Genomic DNA, 18,516 nt, shown 5'->3' with positions numbered 1-18,516 from the left:
AACCTTAATCTTCATTTTGGTTAGGGAATCTAAGTTCTTGAGCACATAAGTTCGGTAAGCATGTTTCTCAAATGGTTTCGTCTTTCCATCTCTTTCATTTCATCTCCTTTCTTTAGACTCACTCTTTCTTATGGTTTTAGGAGTGTTCCAAAAAGTCCCAACTCAGTCCATTATATCCCGGTAACTTTGGTAAGGAAAATAGGCTAGAATCAATATGTTATGTGCTTATGTTATCTATATGTTTTATGTTATTAAATGTGTTATGATATGTATGTATGTATGTTTGTAGGCTTGGGCATATGACCCATATGACTAACAAGACCCCAAATGGGTTATGGGCATATGACCTACTTAGCTAGTAGGACCCCACTAATCCCATGGGCATATGCTTGTTTAGACTATGGGACCCCAAGTAATAATGGCCATTATAATAAGTGTATGTTATATGTATTATGTTAAGTCTTTATGTTTCTTATGAAATTATGTATATGATTAAGTGTTAGATTTTTCCTTGCTGGGCATTAGGCTCATTCCTTTCTGTTTATGTGCAGGAAATAAGCTTTAGAGGTGGAAAGATTCGTGACGCTTAGAGGATGTGTATCGATGGTGAATGGAGTCAAGGGGCCGAGCGTTATTCGATTCGAGGATGTAGTCTTGTTTATGTTTTTTATGGTTTTAAATGTATTTTCCGCATTTTCTATGTAACTCTTTTTAGTTTTTAAGTTATTTTTGTTTTAAAGACAATGGGTACCCATATCCTACTTATTTTATGAAAGTAAACTTTGTTTCTACAAGTTTCTGATAAATTATGGTATTTTCGCAAAAATGTAAGTTTTATGTATAGTTTCGTTAATGGTCCAAAAAGTCTAGAGTAGTGGGTCATTACATGAATAGACTTTCAAAATTAAGAGTTCCCATCCCTATGACATTTCCAGCTAGACCATTACCAAAAGTAACTTATCCACATTGCATTGGTCTAATATTGACAAGAAAGTCTTTATCACCTGTCTTGTGCCTGGAACAACCACTGTCAAAATACTACATTTGAGAAGCAACAGTTTTAAAACAAGAGATACCAGCAAGACATTTATTTTTTACAACCCATTTTTGTTTTTGAAAAACATGTTTATTTTGAAACACTTTAAAATTTTTAAAAAATTTATAACTAAACATGTTCTGCAAAGTAAGACATCTAGGTAGAATGTGTCCTTTTACTCCACAAAAATGACAAGAGGGAATGAAACGTTTCTTTTTCCCATGAGAATTTTCAGGTTTACCTGACTGCTTCATTTCTGTAGAAACAGAACGTTCAACTGTAAAAACAGAATCCTACAAAGTTAAATAAGAATATCTAGAAGACATATTTTCAGATTTAACAAATTTAGTATTCATTTTCGATTGAGTTTCAACAAAACCCAAACCAGCATGATTCAGTTGACCTGAATTCTGAACCTCCTCAAAAATGTTAGAATCTGGATTTAGCATTTTAACATTTCTTTTCAATTTTTCAAGTTCTTTTGTCAAAAATACAATTTCAGAATTTTTTGAACACAACTCAAATTCACAACATTTATTCTTTTCTTCAAGATCTTTGATGTTGTGAGACAATTCTTTATTCATTTTAACCAATGAATGATTTTCAGTATAAACCTGTAACCACTTACCATACATTACCTTAAATGATTCAGCCAATGATTCCTCATTGAGTTTTGACTCGTCTGAATCCGAGTCAATTTCCTTTTTATCGACATCAGTCAAGGTATTGTTTAAACACAACATTTTTCCTCTTTCCTGAAAAGCACTTGACAAAACACTGGTTAAAGCAACTTTCTCATTATCCTCTTCACTACTTTCAGAATCATCATCACTCCAAGTAACATTAAAATATTTTTTATTCTTTTTCAATGTGTTGGCTCATTCATATTGAATATGACCATAACCTTCACATTCCCGACATTGAATACCATTTTTATTGTTAGAAACAAAAGGTTTAGAAGAGGCGTTACTTTTTGGAGTTTTTGAAAAATTCTTTTTATTTCCAACATTTTTCATGAACTTTTGAAAATTTCTTGTTAACAAGGTCATTTCATCATCTTTCTCATCATCAGAAACATCTTTTTTAAAAACTTTAAATGCAATACCTTTGCTTTTTTCACTTGAAGGATTCGGCTTACCCTTTTGCTTTATTTGTTGATTTAGCTCAAATGTTCTTAATGAACCCATAAGCTCATCAATCTTCATTTTGCCAAAATCCTTAGCCTCCTCCATTGCTAGCAATTTTGTGTCAAACCTGTCTGGAAGCACACGAACTATTTTTCGAACCAACACGAATTCATCTAGTTTTTCTTCCAAGGCAAAAAACTCATTAGCAATCACTACTACAAATATAGCCTTTCTCTGCGGTTTTTTTTAAACAATAAATAAAAAGCGCAGTGAAAAGGTTTGAAAGAGTCACAAAATGTATATTTAATGTCTGCGCCCTGTTTTATTGCGGTTTTTAAAAAAAACGCAGTGAAAGGTTTGAACGGGACATTTTTCTCCGCGGTTTTGGGTATAAAACCGCAGAGAAAAGTGTACCACCATTCTCCGCGGTTTTATACCCAAAACCGCAGAGAAAAGTGGACATTTCTCTGCGGTTTTGGGTATAAAACCGCGGAGAAAGGTGGTCTCCACCCACTAAAGCCCAAAAAACCTATTTTTCCCACTCATTTTCCCATCTTCTTCTTTGTTGAAGGTCACGGCCGAAGCTCTCTCCCCACGCCGTCCCTACCCACGGTACCCACATTGTCTATTTCTTTTTGTTTTTTTCCATTTCTTTGCATATTAATGCTTGAAATCATGTATATATAGTTAATCTTGAGTTATTTTGAAGTTTTAGGGTAAAAATGAAGAAATATTGTGTGGGTTTAATGGTGGTTTCTATGTATGATTATATGGTTATTTTTTGTAATATTTTTGAAATTTTATATAGGATTGGAGGACATTTTCATTGTTTAAAACGTGTATTGATCACTAAAACTTGATTTCTTTAATGTATATTTCGGTTTAGGGTATTTTTGTATTATTTTATTTAGAATAATGTTGTTTACATAATTTTTTATATTAAAAATTAGTGCTTGCATAATTTTGTATATTATTTAGGTAATGATTTTTTTAAAGTATATTTTTGTTAATTATATTATTTTAGGATAAATTCAATTACCATATATTTACTAATGTTTAACTTTTTATAGTAGGAAATATTTGTTTGAGTGTGAGCTCCCACTCAAGGTTGAAATATTTGTTCGAGGTTGAAATTGGTGAATATTAATTTTTAAGGTAAGTAGTAATTACTACTTAATTTTTTATTTTTATTTTTTATATTTACAAACTATTATTAGAGGAGTTTGAATATATTAGATATTCATCCATAGTGAAGTAGGTTCTGAGATAAAATTGTGTGCTGCGGAGATAACAGAAGGTTGAGAACATGTGTGCCTTAGTGAAGTAGGATCTGTGAATTTTCTGTGTGCTGCAGTGACTTATGATTGAGAACATGCATGTTGTTTGTCATATGTTTTGTTTGATGTGAATTTATAGGTAGATAACTTGGGAGATGCTATAAATACAGAGGAAACTCTGCCCAATTTTTTTTGATGATATTAGTTGAACATGTTTTATAAGTTACTATATATAATAATAATGTTTTTGTTTTTGTTGAAATTTTAAATACATATGAATTTTGGATATGTCATAGAAATAAATGAAACTCTGTCCATTTCATTTTATAATTTAATAATTGAACATAATTTTAGAGTATTACTATACTAATTTTCTTTTCATTATCAACTTAGGAATTAGGTAGATATTATCATTATGGATAAGTCATGGATTCTTGAGAATAGAGAAACACAACAATTTCAAGACGGATTCAACCAATTTTTAGAATTTTGCCAAACAAATTGTAGTGATCCGGAAAGAATTCATTGTCCATGTATAGATTGTGGTAATGGAACAAAAGGAAATATTACCATGATAAAAAATCATGTATTTTGTCGGGGATTTGATACAAGTTATCGTACATGGTATTGGCATGGGGAATCATTGAAAAATAATAATCCATATCCATTCGGGAGGCGAGGGGTTGATGATTTGGGTTATAGTGATTTTGACGATCATCCTATGGAATTGCTCGATGAAGCACAAGAAGAGTTTGTTGATGATCCTTCAAAATTTGATAAATTGGTTAGAGATGCAGATAAACCATTATTCAATGGTTGTCTGAAACAAAGATTACCAACGATGGTAAAATTTTACAACATAAAAGCAGAAAATGGAGTTAGTGATAAATGTTTTAGTCAATTTTGCTGCTTTTAAAGAGATTTTTCCGTTAGATAATTGCTTCCCTGAGTCTACGTATGAAGTGAAGAAAACTTTAAATTGCATAGGCTTGAAGTATGAGAAGATCCATGCATGTCCGAATGATTGTGTGTTATATCGTAAAGAGTATGCAGACATGGACACTTGCCCAGAATGTGATTCACCCCGCTACAAACCTAACAAGAGTAAGGAGATCAGGAAACTTATTCCTCAAAAAGTGATGTGGTACTTGCCCTTGATTCCGCGGCTAAAGCGATTATATCGAAGTGCAGAACACTCTGAAAACTTAATATGGCATGAGACTAGGCGAGTGAAAGATGGTAAACTTCGACATCCTGCAGATTCGCAGGCTTGGAAAAAAGTTAATAACTTAAATCCAGAATTTAAAACTGAAGCAAGACATCTTCCTCTAGGTCTAGCTGCCGATGGTGTAAATCCACATAAATCTCTAAGTAGTAGGCATAGTTCGTGGCCTGTCTTCCTTGTTATGTACAATCTTCCTCCGTGGTTAGTGATGAGAAGAAATTTTTTGATGCTCACGTTAATGATTTCAGGCCCAAAACAACCGGGAAACGATATAGATGTTTATTTGGCACCATTAATTGATGATTTGAAAGATTTGTATGAAAATGGTGTTGAGGCATATGACGGTTTTAAGAAAGAAGTCTTTAACTTAAAAGTTGTTTTGTTGTGGACTGTTAATGATTTCCCAGCTTATGGTAATCTATCAGGGTTAAGCACAAAAGGTTACCAGGGATGTCCAATATGTTGCACTAACACAAAGGCTATTCGTCTGTCTAATGGGCACAAAATTTGTTATATGGGTCATAGACGATATTTGCCCCTAAATCATCATTATAGGGACAAAAAAAAAAGCATTTGATGGTGATAAAGAACAAGGTGTTGCTCCTTTGCCACTTTCGGGGCAACAAATTCTTAAAGAAGTAGAGAAAATTGATTTCAAGTATGGAAAAATGCAGAAAAATAAGAAAGTAAGTGGATGTTTCCAAAGGAAATCAATTTTTTTTCGTCTCCCTTACTGGAAAGATTTACTTGTTCGACATTGTTTGGATGTCATGCATATAGAAAAAAATGTGTGCGAAAGTATTATAGGTACATTACTTGATATTCCCGGTAAAACTAAGGATGGTTTAACTAGTCGTTTAGATCTTGTTGAAATGGGTATACGAACTGATTTAGCACCTGAACAGAAAGGTAAACGCACATATTTACCTCCTGCTTGTTTCACGTTGTCCAGAGAAGAGAAAAAAGTTGTATGTAAATCATTTTCAGAGATGAAAGTGCCTGATGGCTATTCATCCAACATTCGAAACTTGGTATCCATGGGAGATTTGAGGCTGATGGGTATGAAATCACATAACTGTCATATGTTGATGCAACAATTACTTCCGATTGCTATTCGGTTAGTATTACCGAAAAAAGTTCGAGATTGTTTAACGAATGTTTGCATATTCTTCAATCATTTATGCGGAAAAGAATTAGAAATGAAAAAATTGGATGAATTGCATTATAAGATAGTGGAAACTCTATGCAACCTTGAAATGTTTTTTCCGCCATCCTTCTTTGACATTATGATTCATTTAATGGTTCATCTAGTAAGGGAAGCCAAGTTGTGTGGACCAGTTTGGGCGAGATGGATGTATCCATTTGAAAGAAGTATGAAGGTGTTGAAAAGTTATGTGCGTAATCATTATCGTCCTGAAGCTAGTATGGTTGAATGTTATATATCGGAAGAGGCAGTAGAATTTTGCTCAGAATACATGAGTGGGGTTGAAGCAATCAGAATCAGCAAACCACGAAATAACTCAGATGGAGTTGATAAAGGACTACGAGGGAATGGAACAGTGACCACCGTGTCTAGGGCAGAATTAGATCAAGCTCAATTAGTTGTGTTGCAAAATAATCCCGAGATTCAATCATATATAATGTAAGTAGAAAATATATTTCAATCATATATATTAGAGTAGTGATTTTCTTTTTGTTGTTTAAACTTTTTGTTATTTCTTTTATGTTTCAGTGATCACATAGAGTTATTATGGTCGATGATTCCAAACAAGATTAAAAATAAACAAAAATGGGTTATAGATGAGCATAATAAAACGTTTTGCCAGTGGCTGAAGAATACAATTTTGATGAAGTTGGGAGAAAAAAATCATGGACTGTCGACTGAGTTGAAGCGCATATCTCTTGGAGCAAGCATTGATGTAATAAAGCATCAAGCTTACATTGTTGAAGGGAAACGATTTCATACTAAGTCAAGAGATGATGCGCGTCTGGTTCAAAATAGTGGAGTAAGTGTAGTCGCAGAAGCTATGCATTTTTCCAGTGCAAAAGATAAAAACCCAATTTCAGGCACAATGACATACTACGGGGTTGTTGAAGAAATATGGGAGCTAGATTATTCATTATTTCGTATTCCTCTTCTTAAATGTTCTTGGGTGGACAACAATACTGGAGTTAAAACTGACGAGCTTGGATTCACTCTGGTTGATTTAAGCAAGAAGGGAAGCAAGAGCGATCCTTTTATCATGGCTTCCCAAGCGAAACAAGTGTTTTACATTCTTGATCCAGTTAATGATAAATGGTCCATTGTTTTATCAGTTCCCGAGCGGAAGTTCTCAGAAAAAGAAGAGTACGATGAAAATTATGATTTATATCATGACTGTTTCATTGTTGGACAACCGATACATGAACAAGTTGAGAATATTCAGGAACATGATAATGCAATTGATAGCGATGATCGTGATTATCTTAGAACTGACATCGAAGAAGGAATATGGGTCGATTGTGAATCGACCAGAAATAAAATAAGAAAAAGAAGAAAACATGTTTAGTAAGTTATATAATTCATTAATACTTGTGATTATTTATTTGTATAATGCATTAACACTTGTGATTATTTATTTGTATAATGCATTAACACTTGTAATTTGTGTGATGTAGATGGCGGATAAAAGAGATGACAAAGAGAAACAACAAGGTCGTGGTAAAACAAGAATGAGTTACATGACCCAACAAAAAGCCAAAGGAATCAAGAAAAATCTTCAATGGAACGATTTGGGACAACCAATAGGTGATGTGTATACAAACATGATATCATATCTTGGATCTAGAGTACGAGCCACGATTTCTATCAACTCAGGTGATTGGAGGAAGGTCCCACAAGATTTGAAAGATGGTCTATGGGAGGATATCATTGTAATAAATTATCATTATGATATTTATTTATTTATTTATGTGTGATATCTAAATTTAATAATTACTTTTCTTAATTATATTCTCAGGGTGGTCACAACATTCCTCAAACCTTCAAACGTGAGATTTTGAAAAAAGTTGGTCAAATAATGAGAGATTTTAAAAGTGAACTCACTACCGAGTACATCAAACCTTTGGCTGAAATGGGTATGATGGAAGAACTCAAATTTCCCCCAAAGAGGTATAGCGATATAATTGACGAGAGAGAATGGTTACAATTTGTAACTAGTCGTCTAAGTCCAGAGTTTCAAATAGTGCATCAAGAACAAAAAAACCGTGCATTACTAATGAAGTTAAGGCATCGAACCTCTCGTAGAGGAATAGCTAATATAAGAGAAGATTTGGTAAGTATATTTGATATTATAGTTTAAATAATGGTTGATATTATCGCAACATATAACTATAATTATCTTGTACAATGCAGAAAAAAGAACGAAATATTCAAAATCCAGAGAGGTATCAAGTTTGGCTTAGATCGCGTGAAAAAAATAAAGTTCTTGTGACAGAGCTAGACCGACAAATTGCCGAAAAGATAGTAAGTTTTCTAAGGTTTCAGAATCAATATATTGTTTTTATTTATATAAACTAATTTAACCAAATAATATCTTGAGTAGGAGGACGTCAAAGAAAAAGTGATTCGTGGCGAAATTACAGCTCACGGTCGAGATGACATCTTGACTCAAGCATTAGGGACACCAGAACACCCAGGTCATGTTCGAGCTGGTGGGTATGATAATTTATAATAGTTGTTTTCTTTTAAGAATTATTTAGATTGGTTTATTGATGGACTTTATTGATTTTTTTTTGTAGGTTCACTGCGACCGTTTCCAAAATGTTTGGAAAAAAACATAAAACAATGACTGCAAGAGAGGAGATTGCTCGACTAAAAGCTGAGATTGAAGAGCTAAAAAGACATAAATTTAGCACAGAAGAGGAATTAGCTCAAAATGAAGAATATAATGAGGAAAACGATGAGTGTGGATACAACGATGAAGGGCAATTTGATGAGGGACAATATTATGAGAATACAAGTGATGAAGTCTATCGACCTGCCCCCAACGCAGATGATCATTTTCATCAAACCGAAGACTATCCTTTTGATGAAGATGATGGATCATCAATTTATGAGTCTCCGCCACCACCGAGCTATGAAGTTTATTTGTGTTCTGGTAATATTGACAATGTGGTGGCTAAAGGTGTACTCATTGTACCAAACATGGGTAGCCAAATTACCGTCCATGGAAATGTACTTGATGATTCAGTTGCGAGGGTTTGGCTTATAGATGTCTTACAAGAAGAAGCTGAGATCCCTGTTCCCTTTGGTAACGTACGATATGTTGGGGACGCACGAGACACATTCCTGCCTTGGCCTAAAAATTTAATTGTGGCTTGTCAGGTATAAAATTATTTGCTTAGATATTTAAATTTTATTTTTAAATGGGTACACTATACTGATATGTTTAATGCTATTATGTAGGGTCCATCTTCATCTAATCACAAATCCCTATCACGAAGCCCACATTTATCATCAGTTGGATCTCACGTAGTCATCCCCGCTGAAATAACTCAACCAGAACCTTCAAATTGGTTAACAGATAACCAATGGGACAAAATTGATCTGAGTCTAAAATTTATAGTGAAGGAGTATTATTCCAATAAAGGAATAGATGGGGTTGTACAAGTTCCCGTTGACCCGGAGTTTATAGGAGAACGCGAGGCTATCTTCATCACTTCGGAAGACGTTTATCAAGCAGCCTCCATGGATAATATTGGATCCTCAGCTATGCTGTTTGGTATGAGGTATGTATCAATCCGTTATGTCATTACAAACTATTAGAGGAGTTTGAATATATTAGATATTCATCCGTAGTGAAGTAAGTTCTGAGATGAAATTGTGTGCTGCGGAGATAACAAAAGGTTGAGAACATGTGTGTCTTAGTGAAGTAGGTTCTGCGAATTTTGTGTGCTGCGGTGGCTTATGGTTGAGAACATGCATGTTGTTTGTTGTATGCTTTTTCTAAGTTGAATTTATAGGTTCTAATAATTTTGGATATGCTATAGAAACAGAGGAAACTCTGCCCAATTTTTTTTTGACGATATTAATTTATTAATTGAAAATGTAATATGAATGATTGATTATCTACAGATACATTTGGGAAAGCATGCACCCAAATTCACGACAATTATATAGATTTTTTGATACCGAACATCTTTCTATTGGCAATGATGAAAGTAAAAACTATACGGTGGATCTTATAGCCAAATGGATGATGACTATGGATAGACGAGGCCAAATATATTTCATTCCTTGGATTGTTGAGTAAGAACGAACTACTTAAACATTATCACTACTATGGTTGAATTTTAATTTTATAATAATCATATTTTATTATTATTTTAGTCGACATTGGATGTTGGTGCTCGTGATGATGCGGGGGATGACCATAATTTTGGACCCTTTAAAAAATCATAAATCTCCACCAATAATTACGGAGGTTATGGAAAAGTAAGTTCTTCATTTGTAATGTATGCATTATTAATTTTTAAAAGTTGAGAGCATAATATGTATTTAATTAATTTTAATTTTTGTAGAGCATACGCACAATGTTTGGAAAATGAATACATCGGCACATTTACAAAATTGGTGAGAGGTTCTTGTCCAAAACAACCTGAAAGTCATGAATGTGATTATTATGTACTAAGATACATTTATGATCTTGTAAATGCACCGAATCCAGCAGAAGTTATCAAGAAGAAAGTATGTTATATTTTAAACTCTTTTTTGCTTAAGAAAAACTAGATATAGTATTTAATTATCTAATCTATATTAACTTTTCAATTTTGCAGTGGTTTGACAAAAAGCAATTCAATGTCAAAGAGGATCTACTACCACTACAAAGTGATTGGTTAGCTAGATTAATGCCATTTGTTTATGAAATCTAAATTTTTGTATGTATGTAAGATTAAAGTGCTAACTTATATTGGTTAGAATGATTAAAGTCTTTGATTCATTACTAGCCATTTATTTTGTATTAGATATGAAATGTATATATAATAATTTAACAAATTAGTTATACTATTGAAAATAAGTATTTATTAAAATTGAAAATTAATTTTTTTTATTAAAAATGCTCGGTTATCAACCGAAATTAAATTTTTTTTTTATTGAGAAAGCCCTTTTCTCTGCGGTTGTAGTAAGCCAACCGCGGAGAAAAGAGAGCTTTCTCTGCGGTTCTAATAAACAAACCGCAGAGAAAGCTCTCTTTTCTCCGCTGTTTGCTTATTAGAACCGCAGAGAAAGCTCTATTTTCTCCGCAGTTGGCTTACTACAACTGCAGAGAAAAGTGTAGCTTTTCTCCGCGGTTTGTGTAACACTTTTCTCTGCGATCGAATACACTGCGCTTTTCAATACTCTCAAAAACCACAGTGTATTGAGTAAAAAAACCGCAGAGAAATGCCTTTTTTGTAGTAGTGAATATTAGACAACTTTTCATAAAATTCAAATAAAGTTTCAGTTTCCAACATTCTTAATTCATCAAATCTAGTTTGCAACATGGTAAAACATGATCTCTTTACATCAGCGGTACCTTCAAACTGAGTTTGAAGGATTTTCCACACCTCCTTTGCAGATTCACAAGGTGATATCAATTTTATAAAGCCTTTACCAACACCATTAAAAATTGCAAGCAAAGCTTTATTATTATAACCAGATAATTTTTCATCTTCAATGGACCACTCAAGTTTAGATTTTACCTTTGAATTACCTTTATCATCTTTTTCAATTGGTGGAGTCCAACCCGAGAGTACAGATCTCCAAGCCCTCTCATCTTGTGACTTGATGAATGCCCTTATCCTGACCTTCCAGTATGGATAATTAGTATCATTTAATAGAGGTGACCGAGTGATGGAGTTTCCTTCTGCAAAGAACGACATCTCACACAAAACAAATTAAACGGAATAATATATAACCTCAAGATCTCACTAAGAGTTTAGTGACTTGCTCTGATACTAATTGAAATTCCGTATTTTATAATTACCAACTTATTAATCAACTAATTAAATGTGGAATAATTAAGTTGGTACTGAAACAGATATTCTATAGCTACAGACTAGAGTTCTGTAACTACATATCAGAAAATCAGAAAAGAACTAAAGTGCAGAAAATAAAAACACAAGGTTTTTATACGTGGTATCAGCAATCCTTGCAGATTGCCACTAGTCCACGGGGCCACGCCCAGAGATAAGATTCACTAGTAAGATCTAAAAAATACAGAGTTTTTGACTTATGCATAAATAGACTCCCTATTATTATATGCCGCAAGCTTGATGTATTCCACCTTGACAAATGAAACTTGCTGACCCTTCAAGAATACAAACTCCCTTTGATCTGCTTGAAGTGTGCTTGCTTCCTCCCGAAGCAAGACTTGAACCACCTTCTCCCGAAGGCTTGAAGAACCTTCTCCCAAAGGCTTGCACTTTGTTCTCCTTCTTTGTAGAACTGTTTGAAGACTCAAAACAATTACAAGAACACTGAAAAACAGAGGTAGAGTCGAACTCACTCACTTCTACAAAACAAATGCTCTCTTTTATAAATAAGAATGAAATACAAAAAGAGGTAACTAAAACCTAGCAGCCAATATGAGTATTTATAGTCATTATACTCATATTGGGCAACTAATACACGGTCTAAACCTACCTAAGCCCACAAGGAAACTTTCCTAAATTTTTTTTTCAATTTCACAAGATTTCCTAATTTTGTAGCTACAGAATCGTGAGCTATATATGGTAACAATTCATCCTTTGATATAGGAATCAAGACTTTCCTTTTATAACCTGATCATGCAATAAAACTCAATTATATTGTCAGATACAATAAGATAATCAGTTGGAAAAAGACAGTTAAAAAAGATTTGTTTTTATAATAATAAAGTCACACTATTTTTGACAAACTTTCCTAATATAGAAAAGTTTGTCATCAATTATACCTTTATTATTTAAAACATATATCAACAATATATATTTATATACAGCCGAATATAATAAGAAAATACGAAATATTTTTGTCAAATTAAATATGCCAAAAATAAATTTAAGAGAGATATTTTGAAGAAACTGTAGCAGAATATTAAGAAATTTTATGTTTCATTGCATGAAGAGTCCCTTTACAAAGTGTTTCATTTGCTTTGTGTTTTTTGTGCTATATATTAGCTAGATGTCCGTCAGTTCAGTGCATTTTGTTGTTTTTAAAATTCTTTTGTGTAGAAGGAGAGTTGGGGAAAGTAATTTTAATCTTTGTCTATGATGCTATGTAATAGTTGTAGTTTGAATCTGACCTAGAGGAACATGGGTATCTTGTGTTATACAAGAAATGACATCTTAATTAAATTTGTAGTTAAATAAAAGATTGATTATTTTACCAAGGCATGCGTTTCTATTCAATTGGACATGGCAACTCAATTAGTGGGTTAATGAGACAAGAAAAGCAGAAGCTACTTTTTTTTTTATTATGTAGGAAACAACATTTGCGAAGAAGAAAAAAAATAGGTCGTATTTAATCATGTTTTGAAGAGAAATTGATACATAATTGATATTTGTGTAGCATGCCTTGAAAATTATATATAATTTTGAAAAAAAGGTAAAGGAAAAGTGAAGACAGGGAAAAATTGAATTAGTGGTAAATAGAGATAGCATTTGGAAATGAAAATCAAAACTGAGCACGGTAAGGATATTTTAAAACTTGGTAACTTATTAAGAGTTGCACGCTTTGCATGAATTGCATATAGCATGGAATCTCCAAATAAGCAAACACAAAATTGTTCTGCTGACCGCAAGAGAGACCCAAATACTAAGTAATGATTTCGAGTTTAGAAGGTCCTTTCTTTTTGTTTTTTTGGTGCAGTGCAGTGATGTTGTGAGTGAGTAAAAAGAAAATAAGATTTATTTAATGGTTTATTTAGCTTGTTTGATTTCTTTTTTGGTGTAGGTGGATATGGATCAAGGAATTGTAGGTGAAATTATTGAGGCATTGATTTTCCATCAAGGCGAAATTGTTGAAATGAGAACTGAAATGCGCTGTGTGAAACATCAGCCTGGGTAAATTGCGTGAGAATGAATTAAGGGCAATAGCTGAGGACAAGTATTTTGATAATATAATTGACAAAGGTTGCCACAGGTTGAACAAGGTTAAGAATGTAGGTGGAATCTTTCAAACTAGCAGTGTTGGAGTTTTCGATGGAGTTGATAATGAAAAATCCATGGGGGAGACCGCTGTATTTGACATTGAAGGTGATTATGTATGTAAATTGGAAGATGTTAAGTTACCAGTGGATCATGAGTAGGTGAATGACAGTTCATCTTTAGGTTTGGGAAATAATTTTGAGAATGGAACTGTAGAGCTTTTTGTGAAAAATCAGAACATGTGTCGACGAATAAGCAGGTGGAAGTTGCACCTTCTTTGATTTATGAGAAGCATATTGTTGGGGAGTCCTCTTTTGTTAACATAGAAGGCTCAATTGGAGAAAATGAGAAATGCAAGAATGATAATGAATTAGATGAGTATTTATTGAAAATGGATGCAGTTGTTGAGGTGTTCAATAGCTTGGGGAAGAGTATTATAAACACTGGTGTTAATGTTGATGCCAAGTATCTTGGCACTTTTAGGATGAAAGGGTGCTTTGTAAAAATGGTGGTTCGGGTTTTGATTTAGAGATGTTTGACGTTGAAAATGGTGAAATTGATATTACTTGTTTGAAGGTAAAAAGAAGTTGTAATTAAATGCAATGATTAAGTGTTATATTTGAGGGTGCCTTTTTGATTTTGAATGATGGGAAACATCTAATTAATTATATATATATATATATATATATATATGTTTCAGGTTTGTTCTTTGGATTCTACTTTACCAAGTATGATATTAAATCGTACGAGTTGGAAAGATGTGGTTGGTGCGAATGTATTTGATTGTTCGCTAATTAAAATATGTGATGGACCCGACCTTACCGTTGAGGTAATTCTTAAATTTTCCCATAATGGAATGTCGAATAGTATTTTATTTGTCAGTGTGATTTGTCTTTTAATGTTCAATAATGAAATTTGAATTTGAGTTTTCTAATATTTGCAATTGGCATGTTATTATTATTTTTTTTTAAAGTGAGGTCGTTTTTTTTTGGGCGATAAAGTTGTTGGTAGAAGGTCTCACTTCATCACATTGGGAGAGAATCAAGTGGTGTCACCCCGAGTATGTGGTTGTTTGTTTTAATTCAACAAATTTTCTATTCTTTATTTACCCAATAATTGTTGGTATTAGGTTTTAAATTGTTTGGTTGAGATTTTGACAGCATTGAAGGAATCTGAGCGTGGTACTAAAAGGAAATATTGGTGGATTCCGACCCCATTATTAGTAATGGAAGAAATTTTGGTCGTTTTTATTTCATTTGTGTTGAGGACAAATATATTAGTTACTATTTACTTGATTTGATTATTGTTAATTTCTATTTGATGTATTTCCTATATTTGTAAAAGAACTTTAATAATTAACCTATTTGTAATGAAAATTCTGTAAAATCCCATTTTTAATTGCCATAAGTTGATATTGTGGCAATATGAAAATGATGTGAAGGGTTTTATAGAGAATGACGTGAGAATTATTATTTTTGTTCTTTTGAAATTAATCTGAAAATGCACTGTTATGATACAGAGGCCCGATCCTAAATGTTATTATACATTAAGTGACCCACATATGTGGTTTGATTGGTCTGGAGAGATTGCAAGCTGTGAGAAGGTACAAGTTCCATGTTTTAAGTAACTGATTTTTTTCTTTGCATTATTTTTTGTTTTGTTTAATTTTTTTTTGGTATAGATACATGCTCCTGTGTTGGCGAAGCATCATTGGGTTTTAGGTATACTGAATATGAGTGAGAAGATTGGGGATATTTAGAGGAAATTAGATTGTGTACCCAGTTTTTCAGTGTGTTATATATTTTTACCCATATTTCAACTTTTTTTTATTTATACCCAGTTTTTTAATCAGATTTCCCATAATACCCTTTTATAAAATTTAAGTTCTCTCCATTTTTTCCCACGTTCCCTCTCCTTCATTCTGTTTTCAAAGTATTCATTCCGAGCCCCCCCGATCACCAACCCTTGCTTTCTCTCTGCCGAGCCCCCCCGATCCCCAACCCTTGCTTTCTCTCTGCCGAGCCCCCCCCCGATCACCATCTTCAACATTCCTCTGTCTCCAGCGTCGAAACTCACCCACCATTCTCACGGCAACGCCAGAGCCCATTGCTTGAAGTTGTTGCCCAAGTACAGACCTGTTCTTCTTTTTTCAAGGACACAGTCGTTCTTCTGTCTTGATTTTGTTTCTTTTGAGGTTTGTTTGATTCTTTCTCCCCATTGGTTTGATGAAAGTTTCATTAATTTTTGTATGAATAATTTATGTTCTTATATGGTGTTTTTATTGTTTGTTTTGATGAAAGTCATCATTGTCTGAGCCGCTCACCCTGTGCAATTGATTGTTGAAGCTTGATTTTCTTTAGGTATGCAAATTAGTTTTGTTTAATTCTTTTGCACCCCATCTGTTTGATGAAAGTTCTATTAAATTTTGTATGTATATTTCATGCTCTTATATAGTTTATCTTGTAGTTAGGTATGTAAAATAAGTTGTTTAATATGTGGCACTCCATTTGTTTGATGAAATTCCTCATTAAAACATCAAATGAAAAATTTCCCTTCTTATCTAGTGTTTTCATTGCTTGTGTTTATTTTGATGAAAATACTCATTGATGTTCATTTTTTTTAATAAATTTTTTCTTGGTTTTGTATTATGTATACACATTTATGTGTATGGGAATGTATAGGAGTAGTACTAATCATTTGTGTCTTTGATGAAAAAACAAAATATCAATAGATAAATTGATGTTTCTATCGTAAACTCCTAAGTAGTGTTTTTAAGGGTAGAATGAGATATGTGACTAATAACCCGAATAATATTGAGCTAAATAGAATTATTAGCTAAGTTTGAGCATTAGAAAGAGTGAGTTAGAGTGTTTTTAGCACCATTTACACCTTTTCTTAAACGAACTGTACTAAAGGAATGTTATAATACAAATGAAGAATACATCCAAAGTCTTGAAAGCTTACCCCAGAACCATTGCATAAAACTTTATGAATCATCTTAAGATTGGGTGTCATATGCAATGCTTCCCATATTCTTATGTGAGAGATTACATTCACCAAGAAAATGACATAGAGCGATGATGATTGCTTCAGAGCCTCATCCTTAAACTCTTTTGATGCCTTGACTTTGAACTGAGTGGTATTTACACCCCCATTGGTACCAACCAGAGATAGAAAAGTCCATGACATGCCTACTCTTTGTAAATCACTAACATTTGCTGGTTTACCATTTGCTAGAACAAAAATGTCACCAGGAAAAGTCTTGTAAGATTCTTTGCCACCATTAGTAAAGTTGTTTATCCAAGAATTAACTCAAACTTGGTATATATTTTTCCCATTTGATTTAGCTTCTTCGAAAGACTTTACTTCAGCAAAAGGTGCTCGATGTATCATTTCCATTCTTTAGTGCAATTTTGCTCGAGTTTCTTCCAATATAGGGTTGACATAAGACCTCAAATAATGCTCAACTGATTGAAATGATGCAGGAAGCTTTTCCACCTAAAAAAATGAAGACTTAGTTTATGAATTCAACAGATTCCGGCAAGTCTATAGCTATTGCTAACGCTAATTTTCCAGTAGTTGAAATGAGTATTATATCACAAGAAACATGTTGTAAATGATATTATTAAAATCCCCACATGCACACAAAAGAAGTTTTGAGGATAATGACACCATTAATAATCCAATTTGACACAACTTAAACGAAAGGCAGGGAAAGAGATCTAGCAAGCTTAAAATTATATAGGGAACGGTAAGAAGGAAAACAAAAACAAACAGCAATGGAAAACTTTATTTATATAATTCTGAACTATAGTGAAAAACATTGAAAAATCTTATAATAAACATAATTTGATGTGTACACTGTATACACAGACACACAAATAAAATTAAAAGGCTTTTTTATTTTTCCCTCCTTTTCTGAAGATTTAGGCAGACTCACCTACCTGATTGTAGCAGTATAGATGAACAGTGAAGACAAATAGTCAAAAACCCACTCAACCAAATTGTCAAAATCTCAATTCTCATCATAACTAATTGAAAGGTAAGAGAACAAAATGGAAAAAAAACAAAAAAAAGCAAAACCGAACCTTGTTGGTGAAAAGGCTATGATTGGAAACATCATTAAGAGACCAAGAAATTATAGTTTCAGTAAAACAATCATCATCAGAAGCAGCAACAGCAGCACTAGTTTTCTTCTTATCCTGAGATGTTGAAGAAGCAACAAAGATAGCTTTCTTCCTATTTTATGATCGTGAAGAGGAAGCAACAAAGCTAGCTTTCTCCTTTTTTTGAATTGGTTGAGAAGAAGAAGAAGCAGCAATAGCTTTCTTCTTCTTTCTATTTTGAGATGGTGAAGAAGATTCTCCTTTCATCTTTAGTCTATCACTTGCATTGACTTGAATAGTAGTAGTAGTAGAAGAACTAGTACTAAAAACTATCCTACAAGTAGGTATTTTTCAAGTTATATTAAAAAATTTGTTTCTGAAATTTTTTAAGGTCCATATTACCTGTTTAGATTCTGTAAATAGATTTATTTAGGTGAAGCCTAGTTGAGTAAAGTTGAATGTATAAACATTTTAAATGTTAGTTAGCATTTCAATAAAGAATAGTTTGAGGGGGAAAAAGAGCGAGCATTCTTTATAAAATCGTAAGGATGAATACCAATTTTTAAAAGAAAAAAATTTGCAAATCAAAATGAAGAGA

At 33.0% G+C, this 18,516-nt stretch overlaps 1 long non-coding RNA gene across 1 annotated transcript; it reads left to right on the top strand.

Annotated features, from left to right (window-relative positions):
- Positions 1-9,849: 9,849 nt before the first annotated feature.
- LOC133803183 (uncharacterized) lies at positions 9,850-10,318 on the top strand. Its single transcript, XR_009877816.1, has 3 exons — positions 9,850-9,955; positions 10,037-10,141; positions 10,228-10,318. It is a non-coding gene; the product is annotated as an uncharacterized LOC133803183 (long non-coding RNA).
- Positions 10,319-18,516: the final 8,198 nt, after the last annotated feature.

This window comes from Humulus lupulus, chromosome X (assembly GCF_963169125.1).
Source record: "Humulus lupulus chromosome X, drHumLupu1.1, whole genome shotgun sequence".
Lineage (NCBI taxonomy): Eukaryota > Viridiplantae > Streptophyta > Magnoliopsida > Rosales > Cannabaceae > Humulus > Humulus lupulus.
Note: the sequence above shows the minus strand (reverse complement) of the source record. Positions and strands in the feature narration are given on the sequence as shown.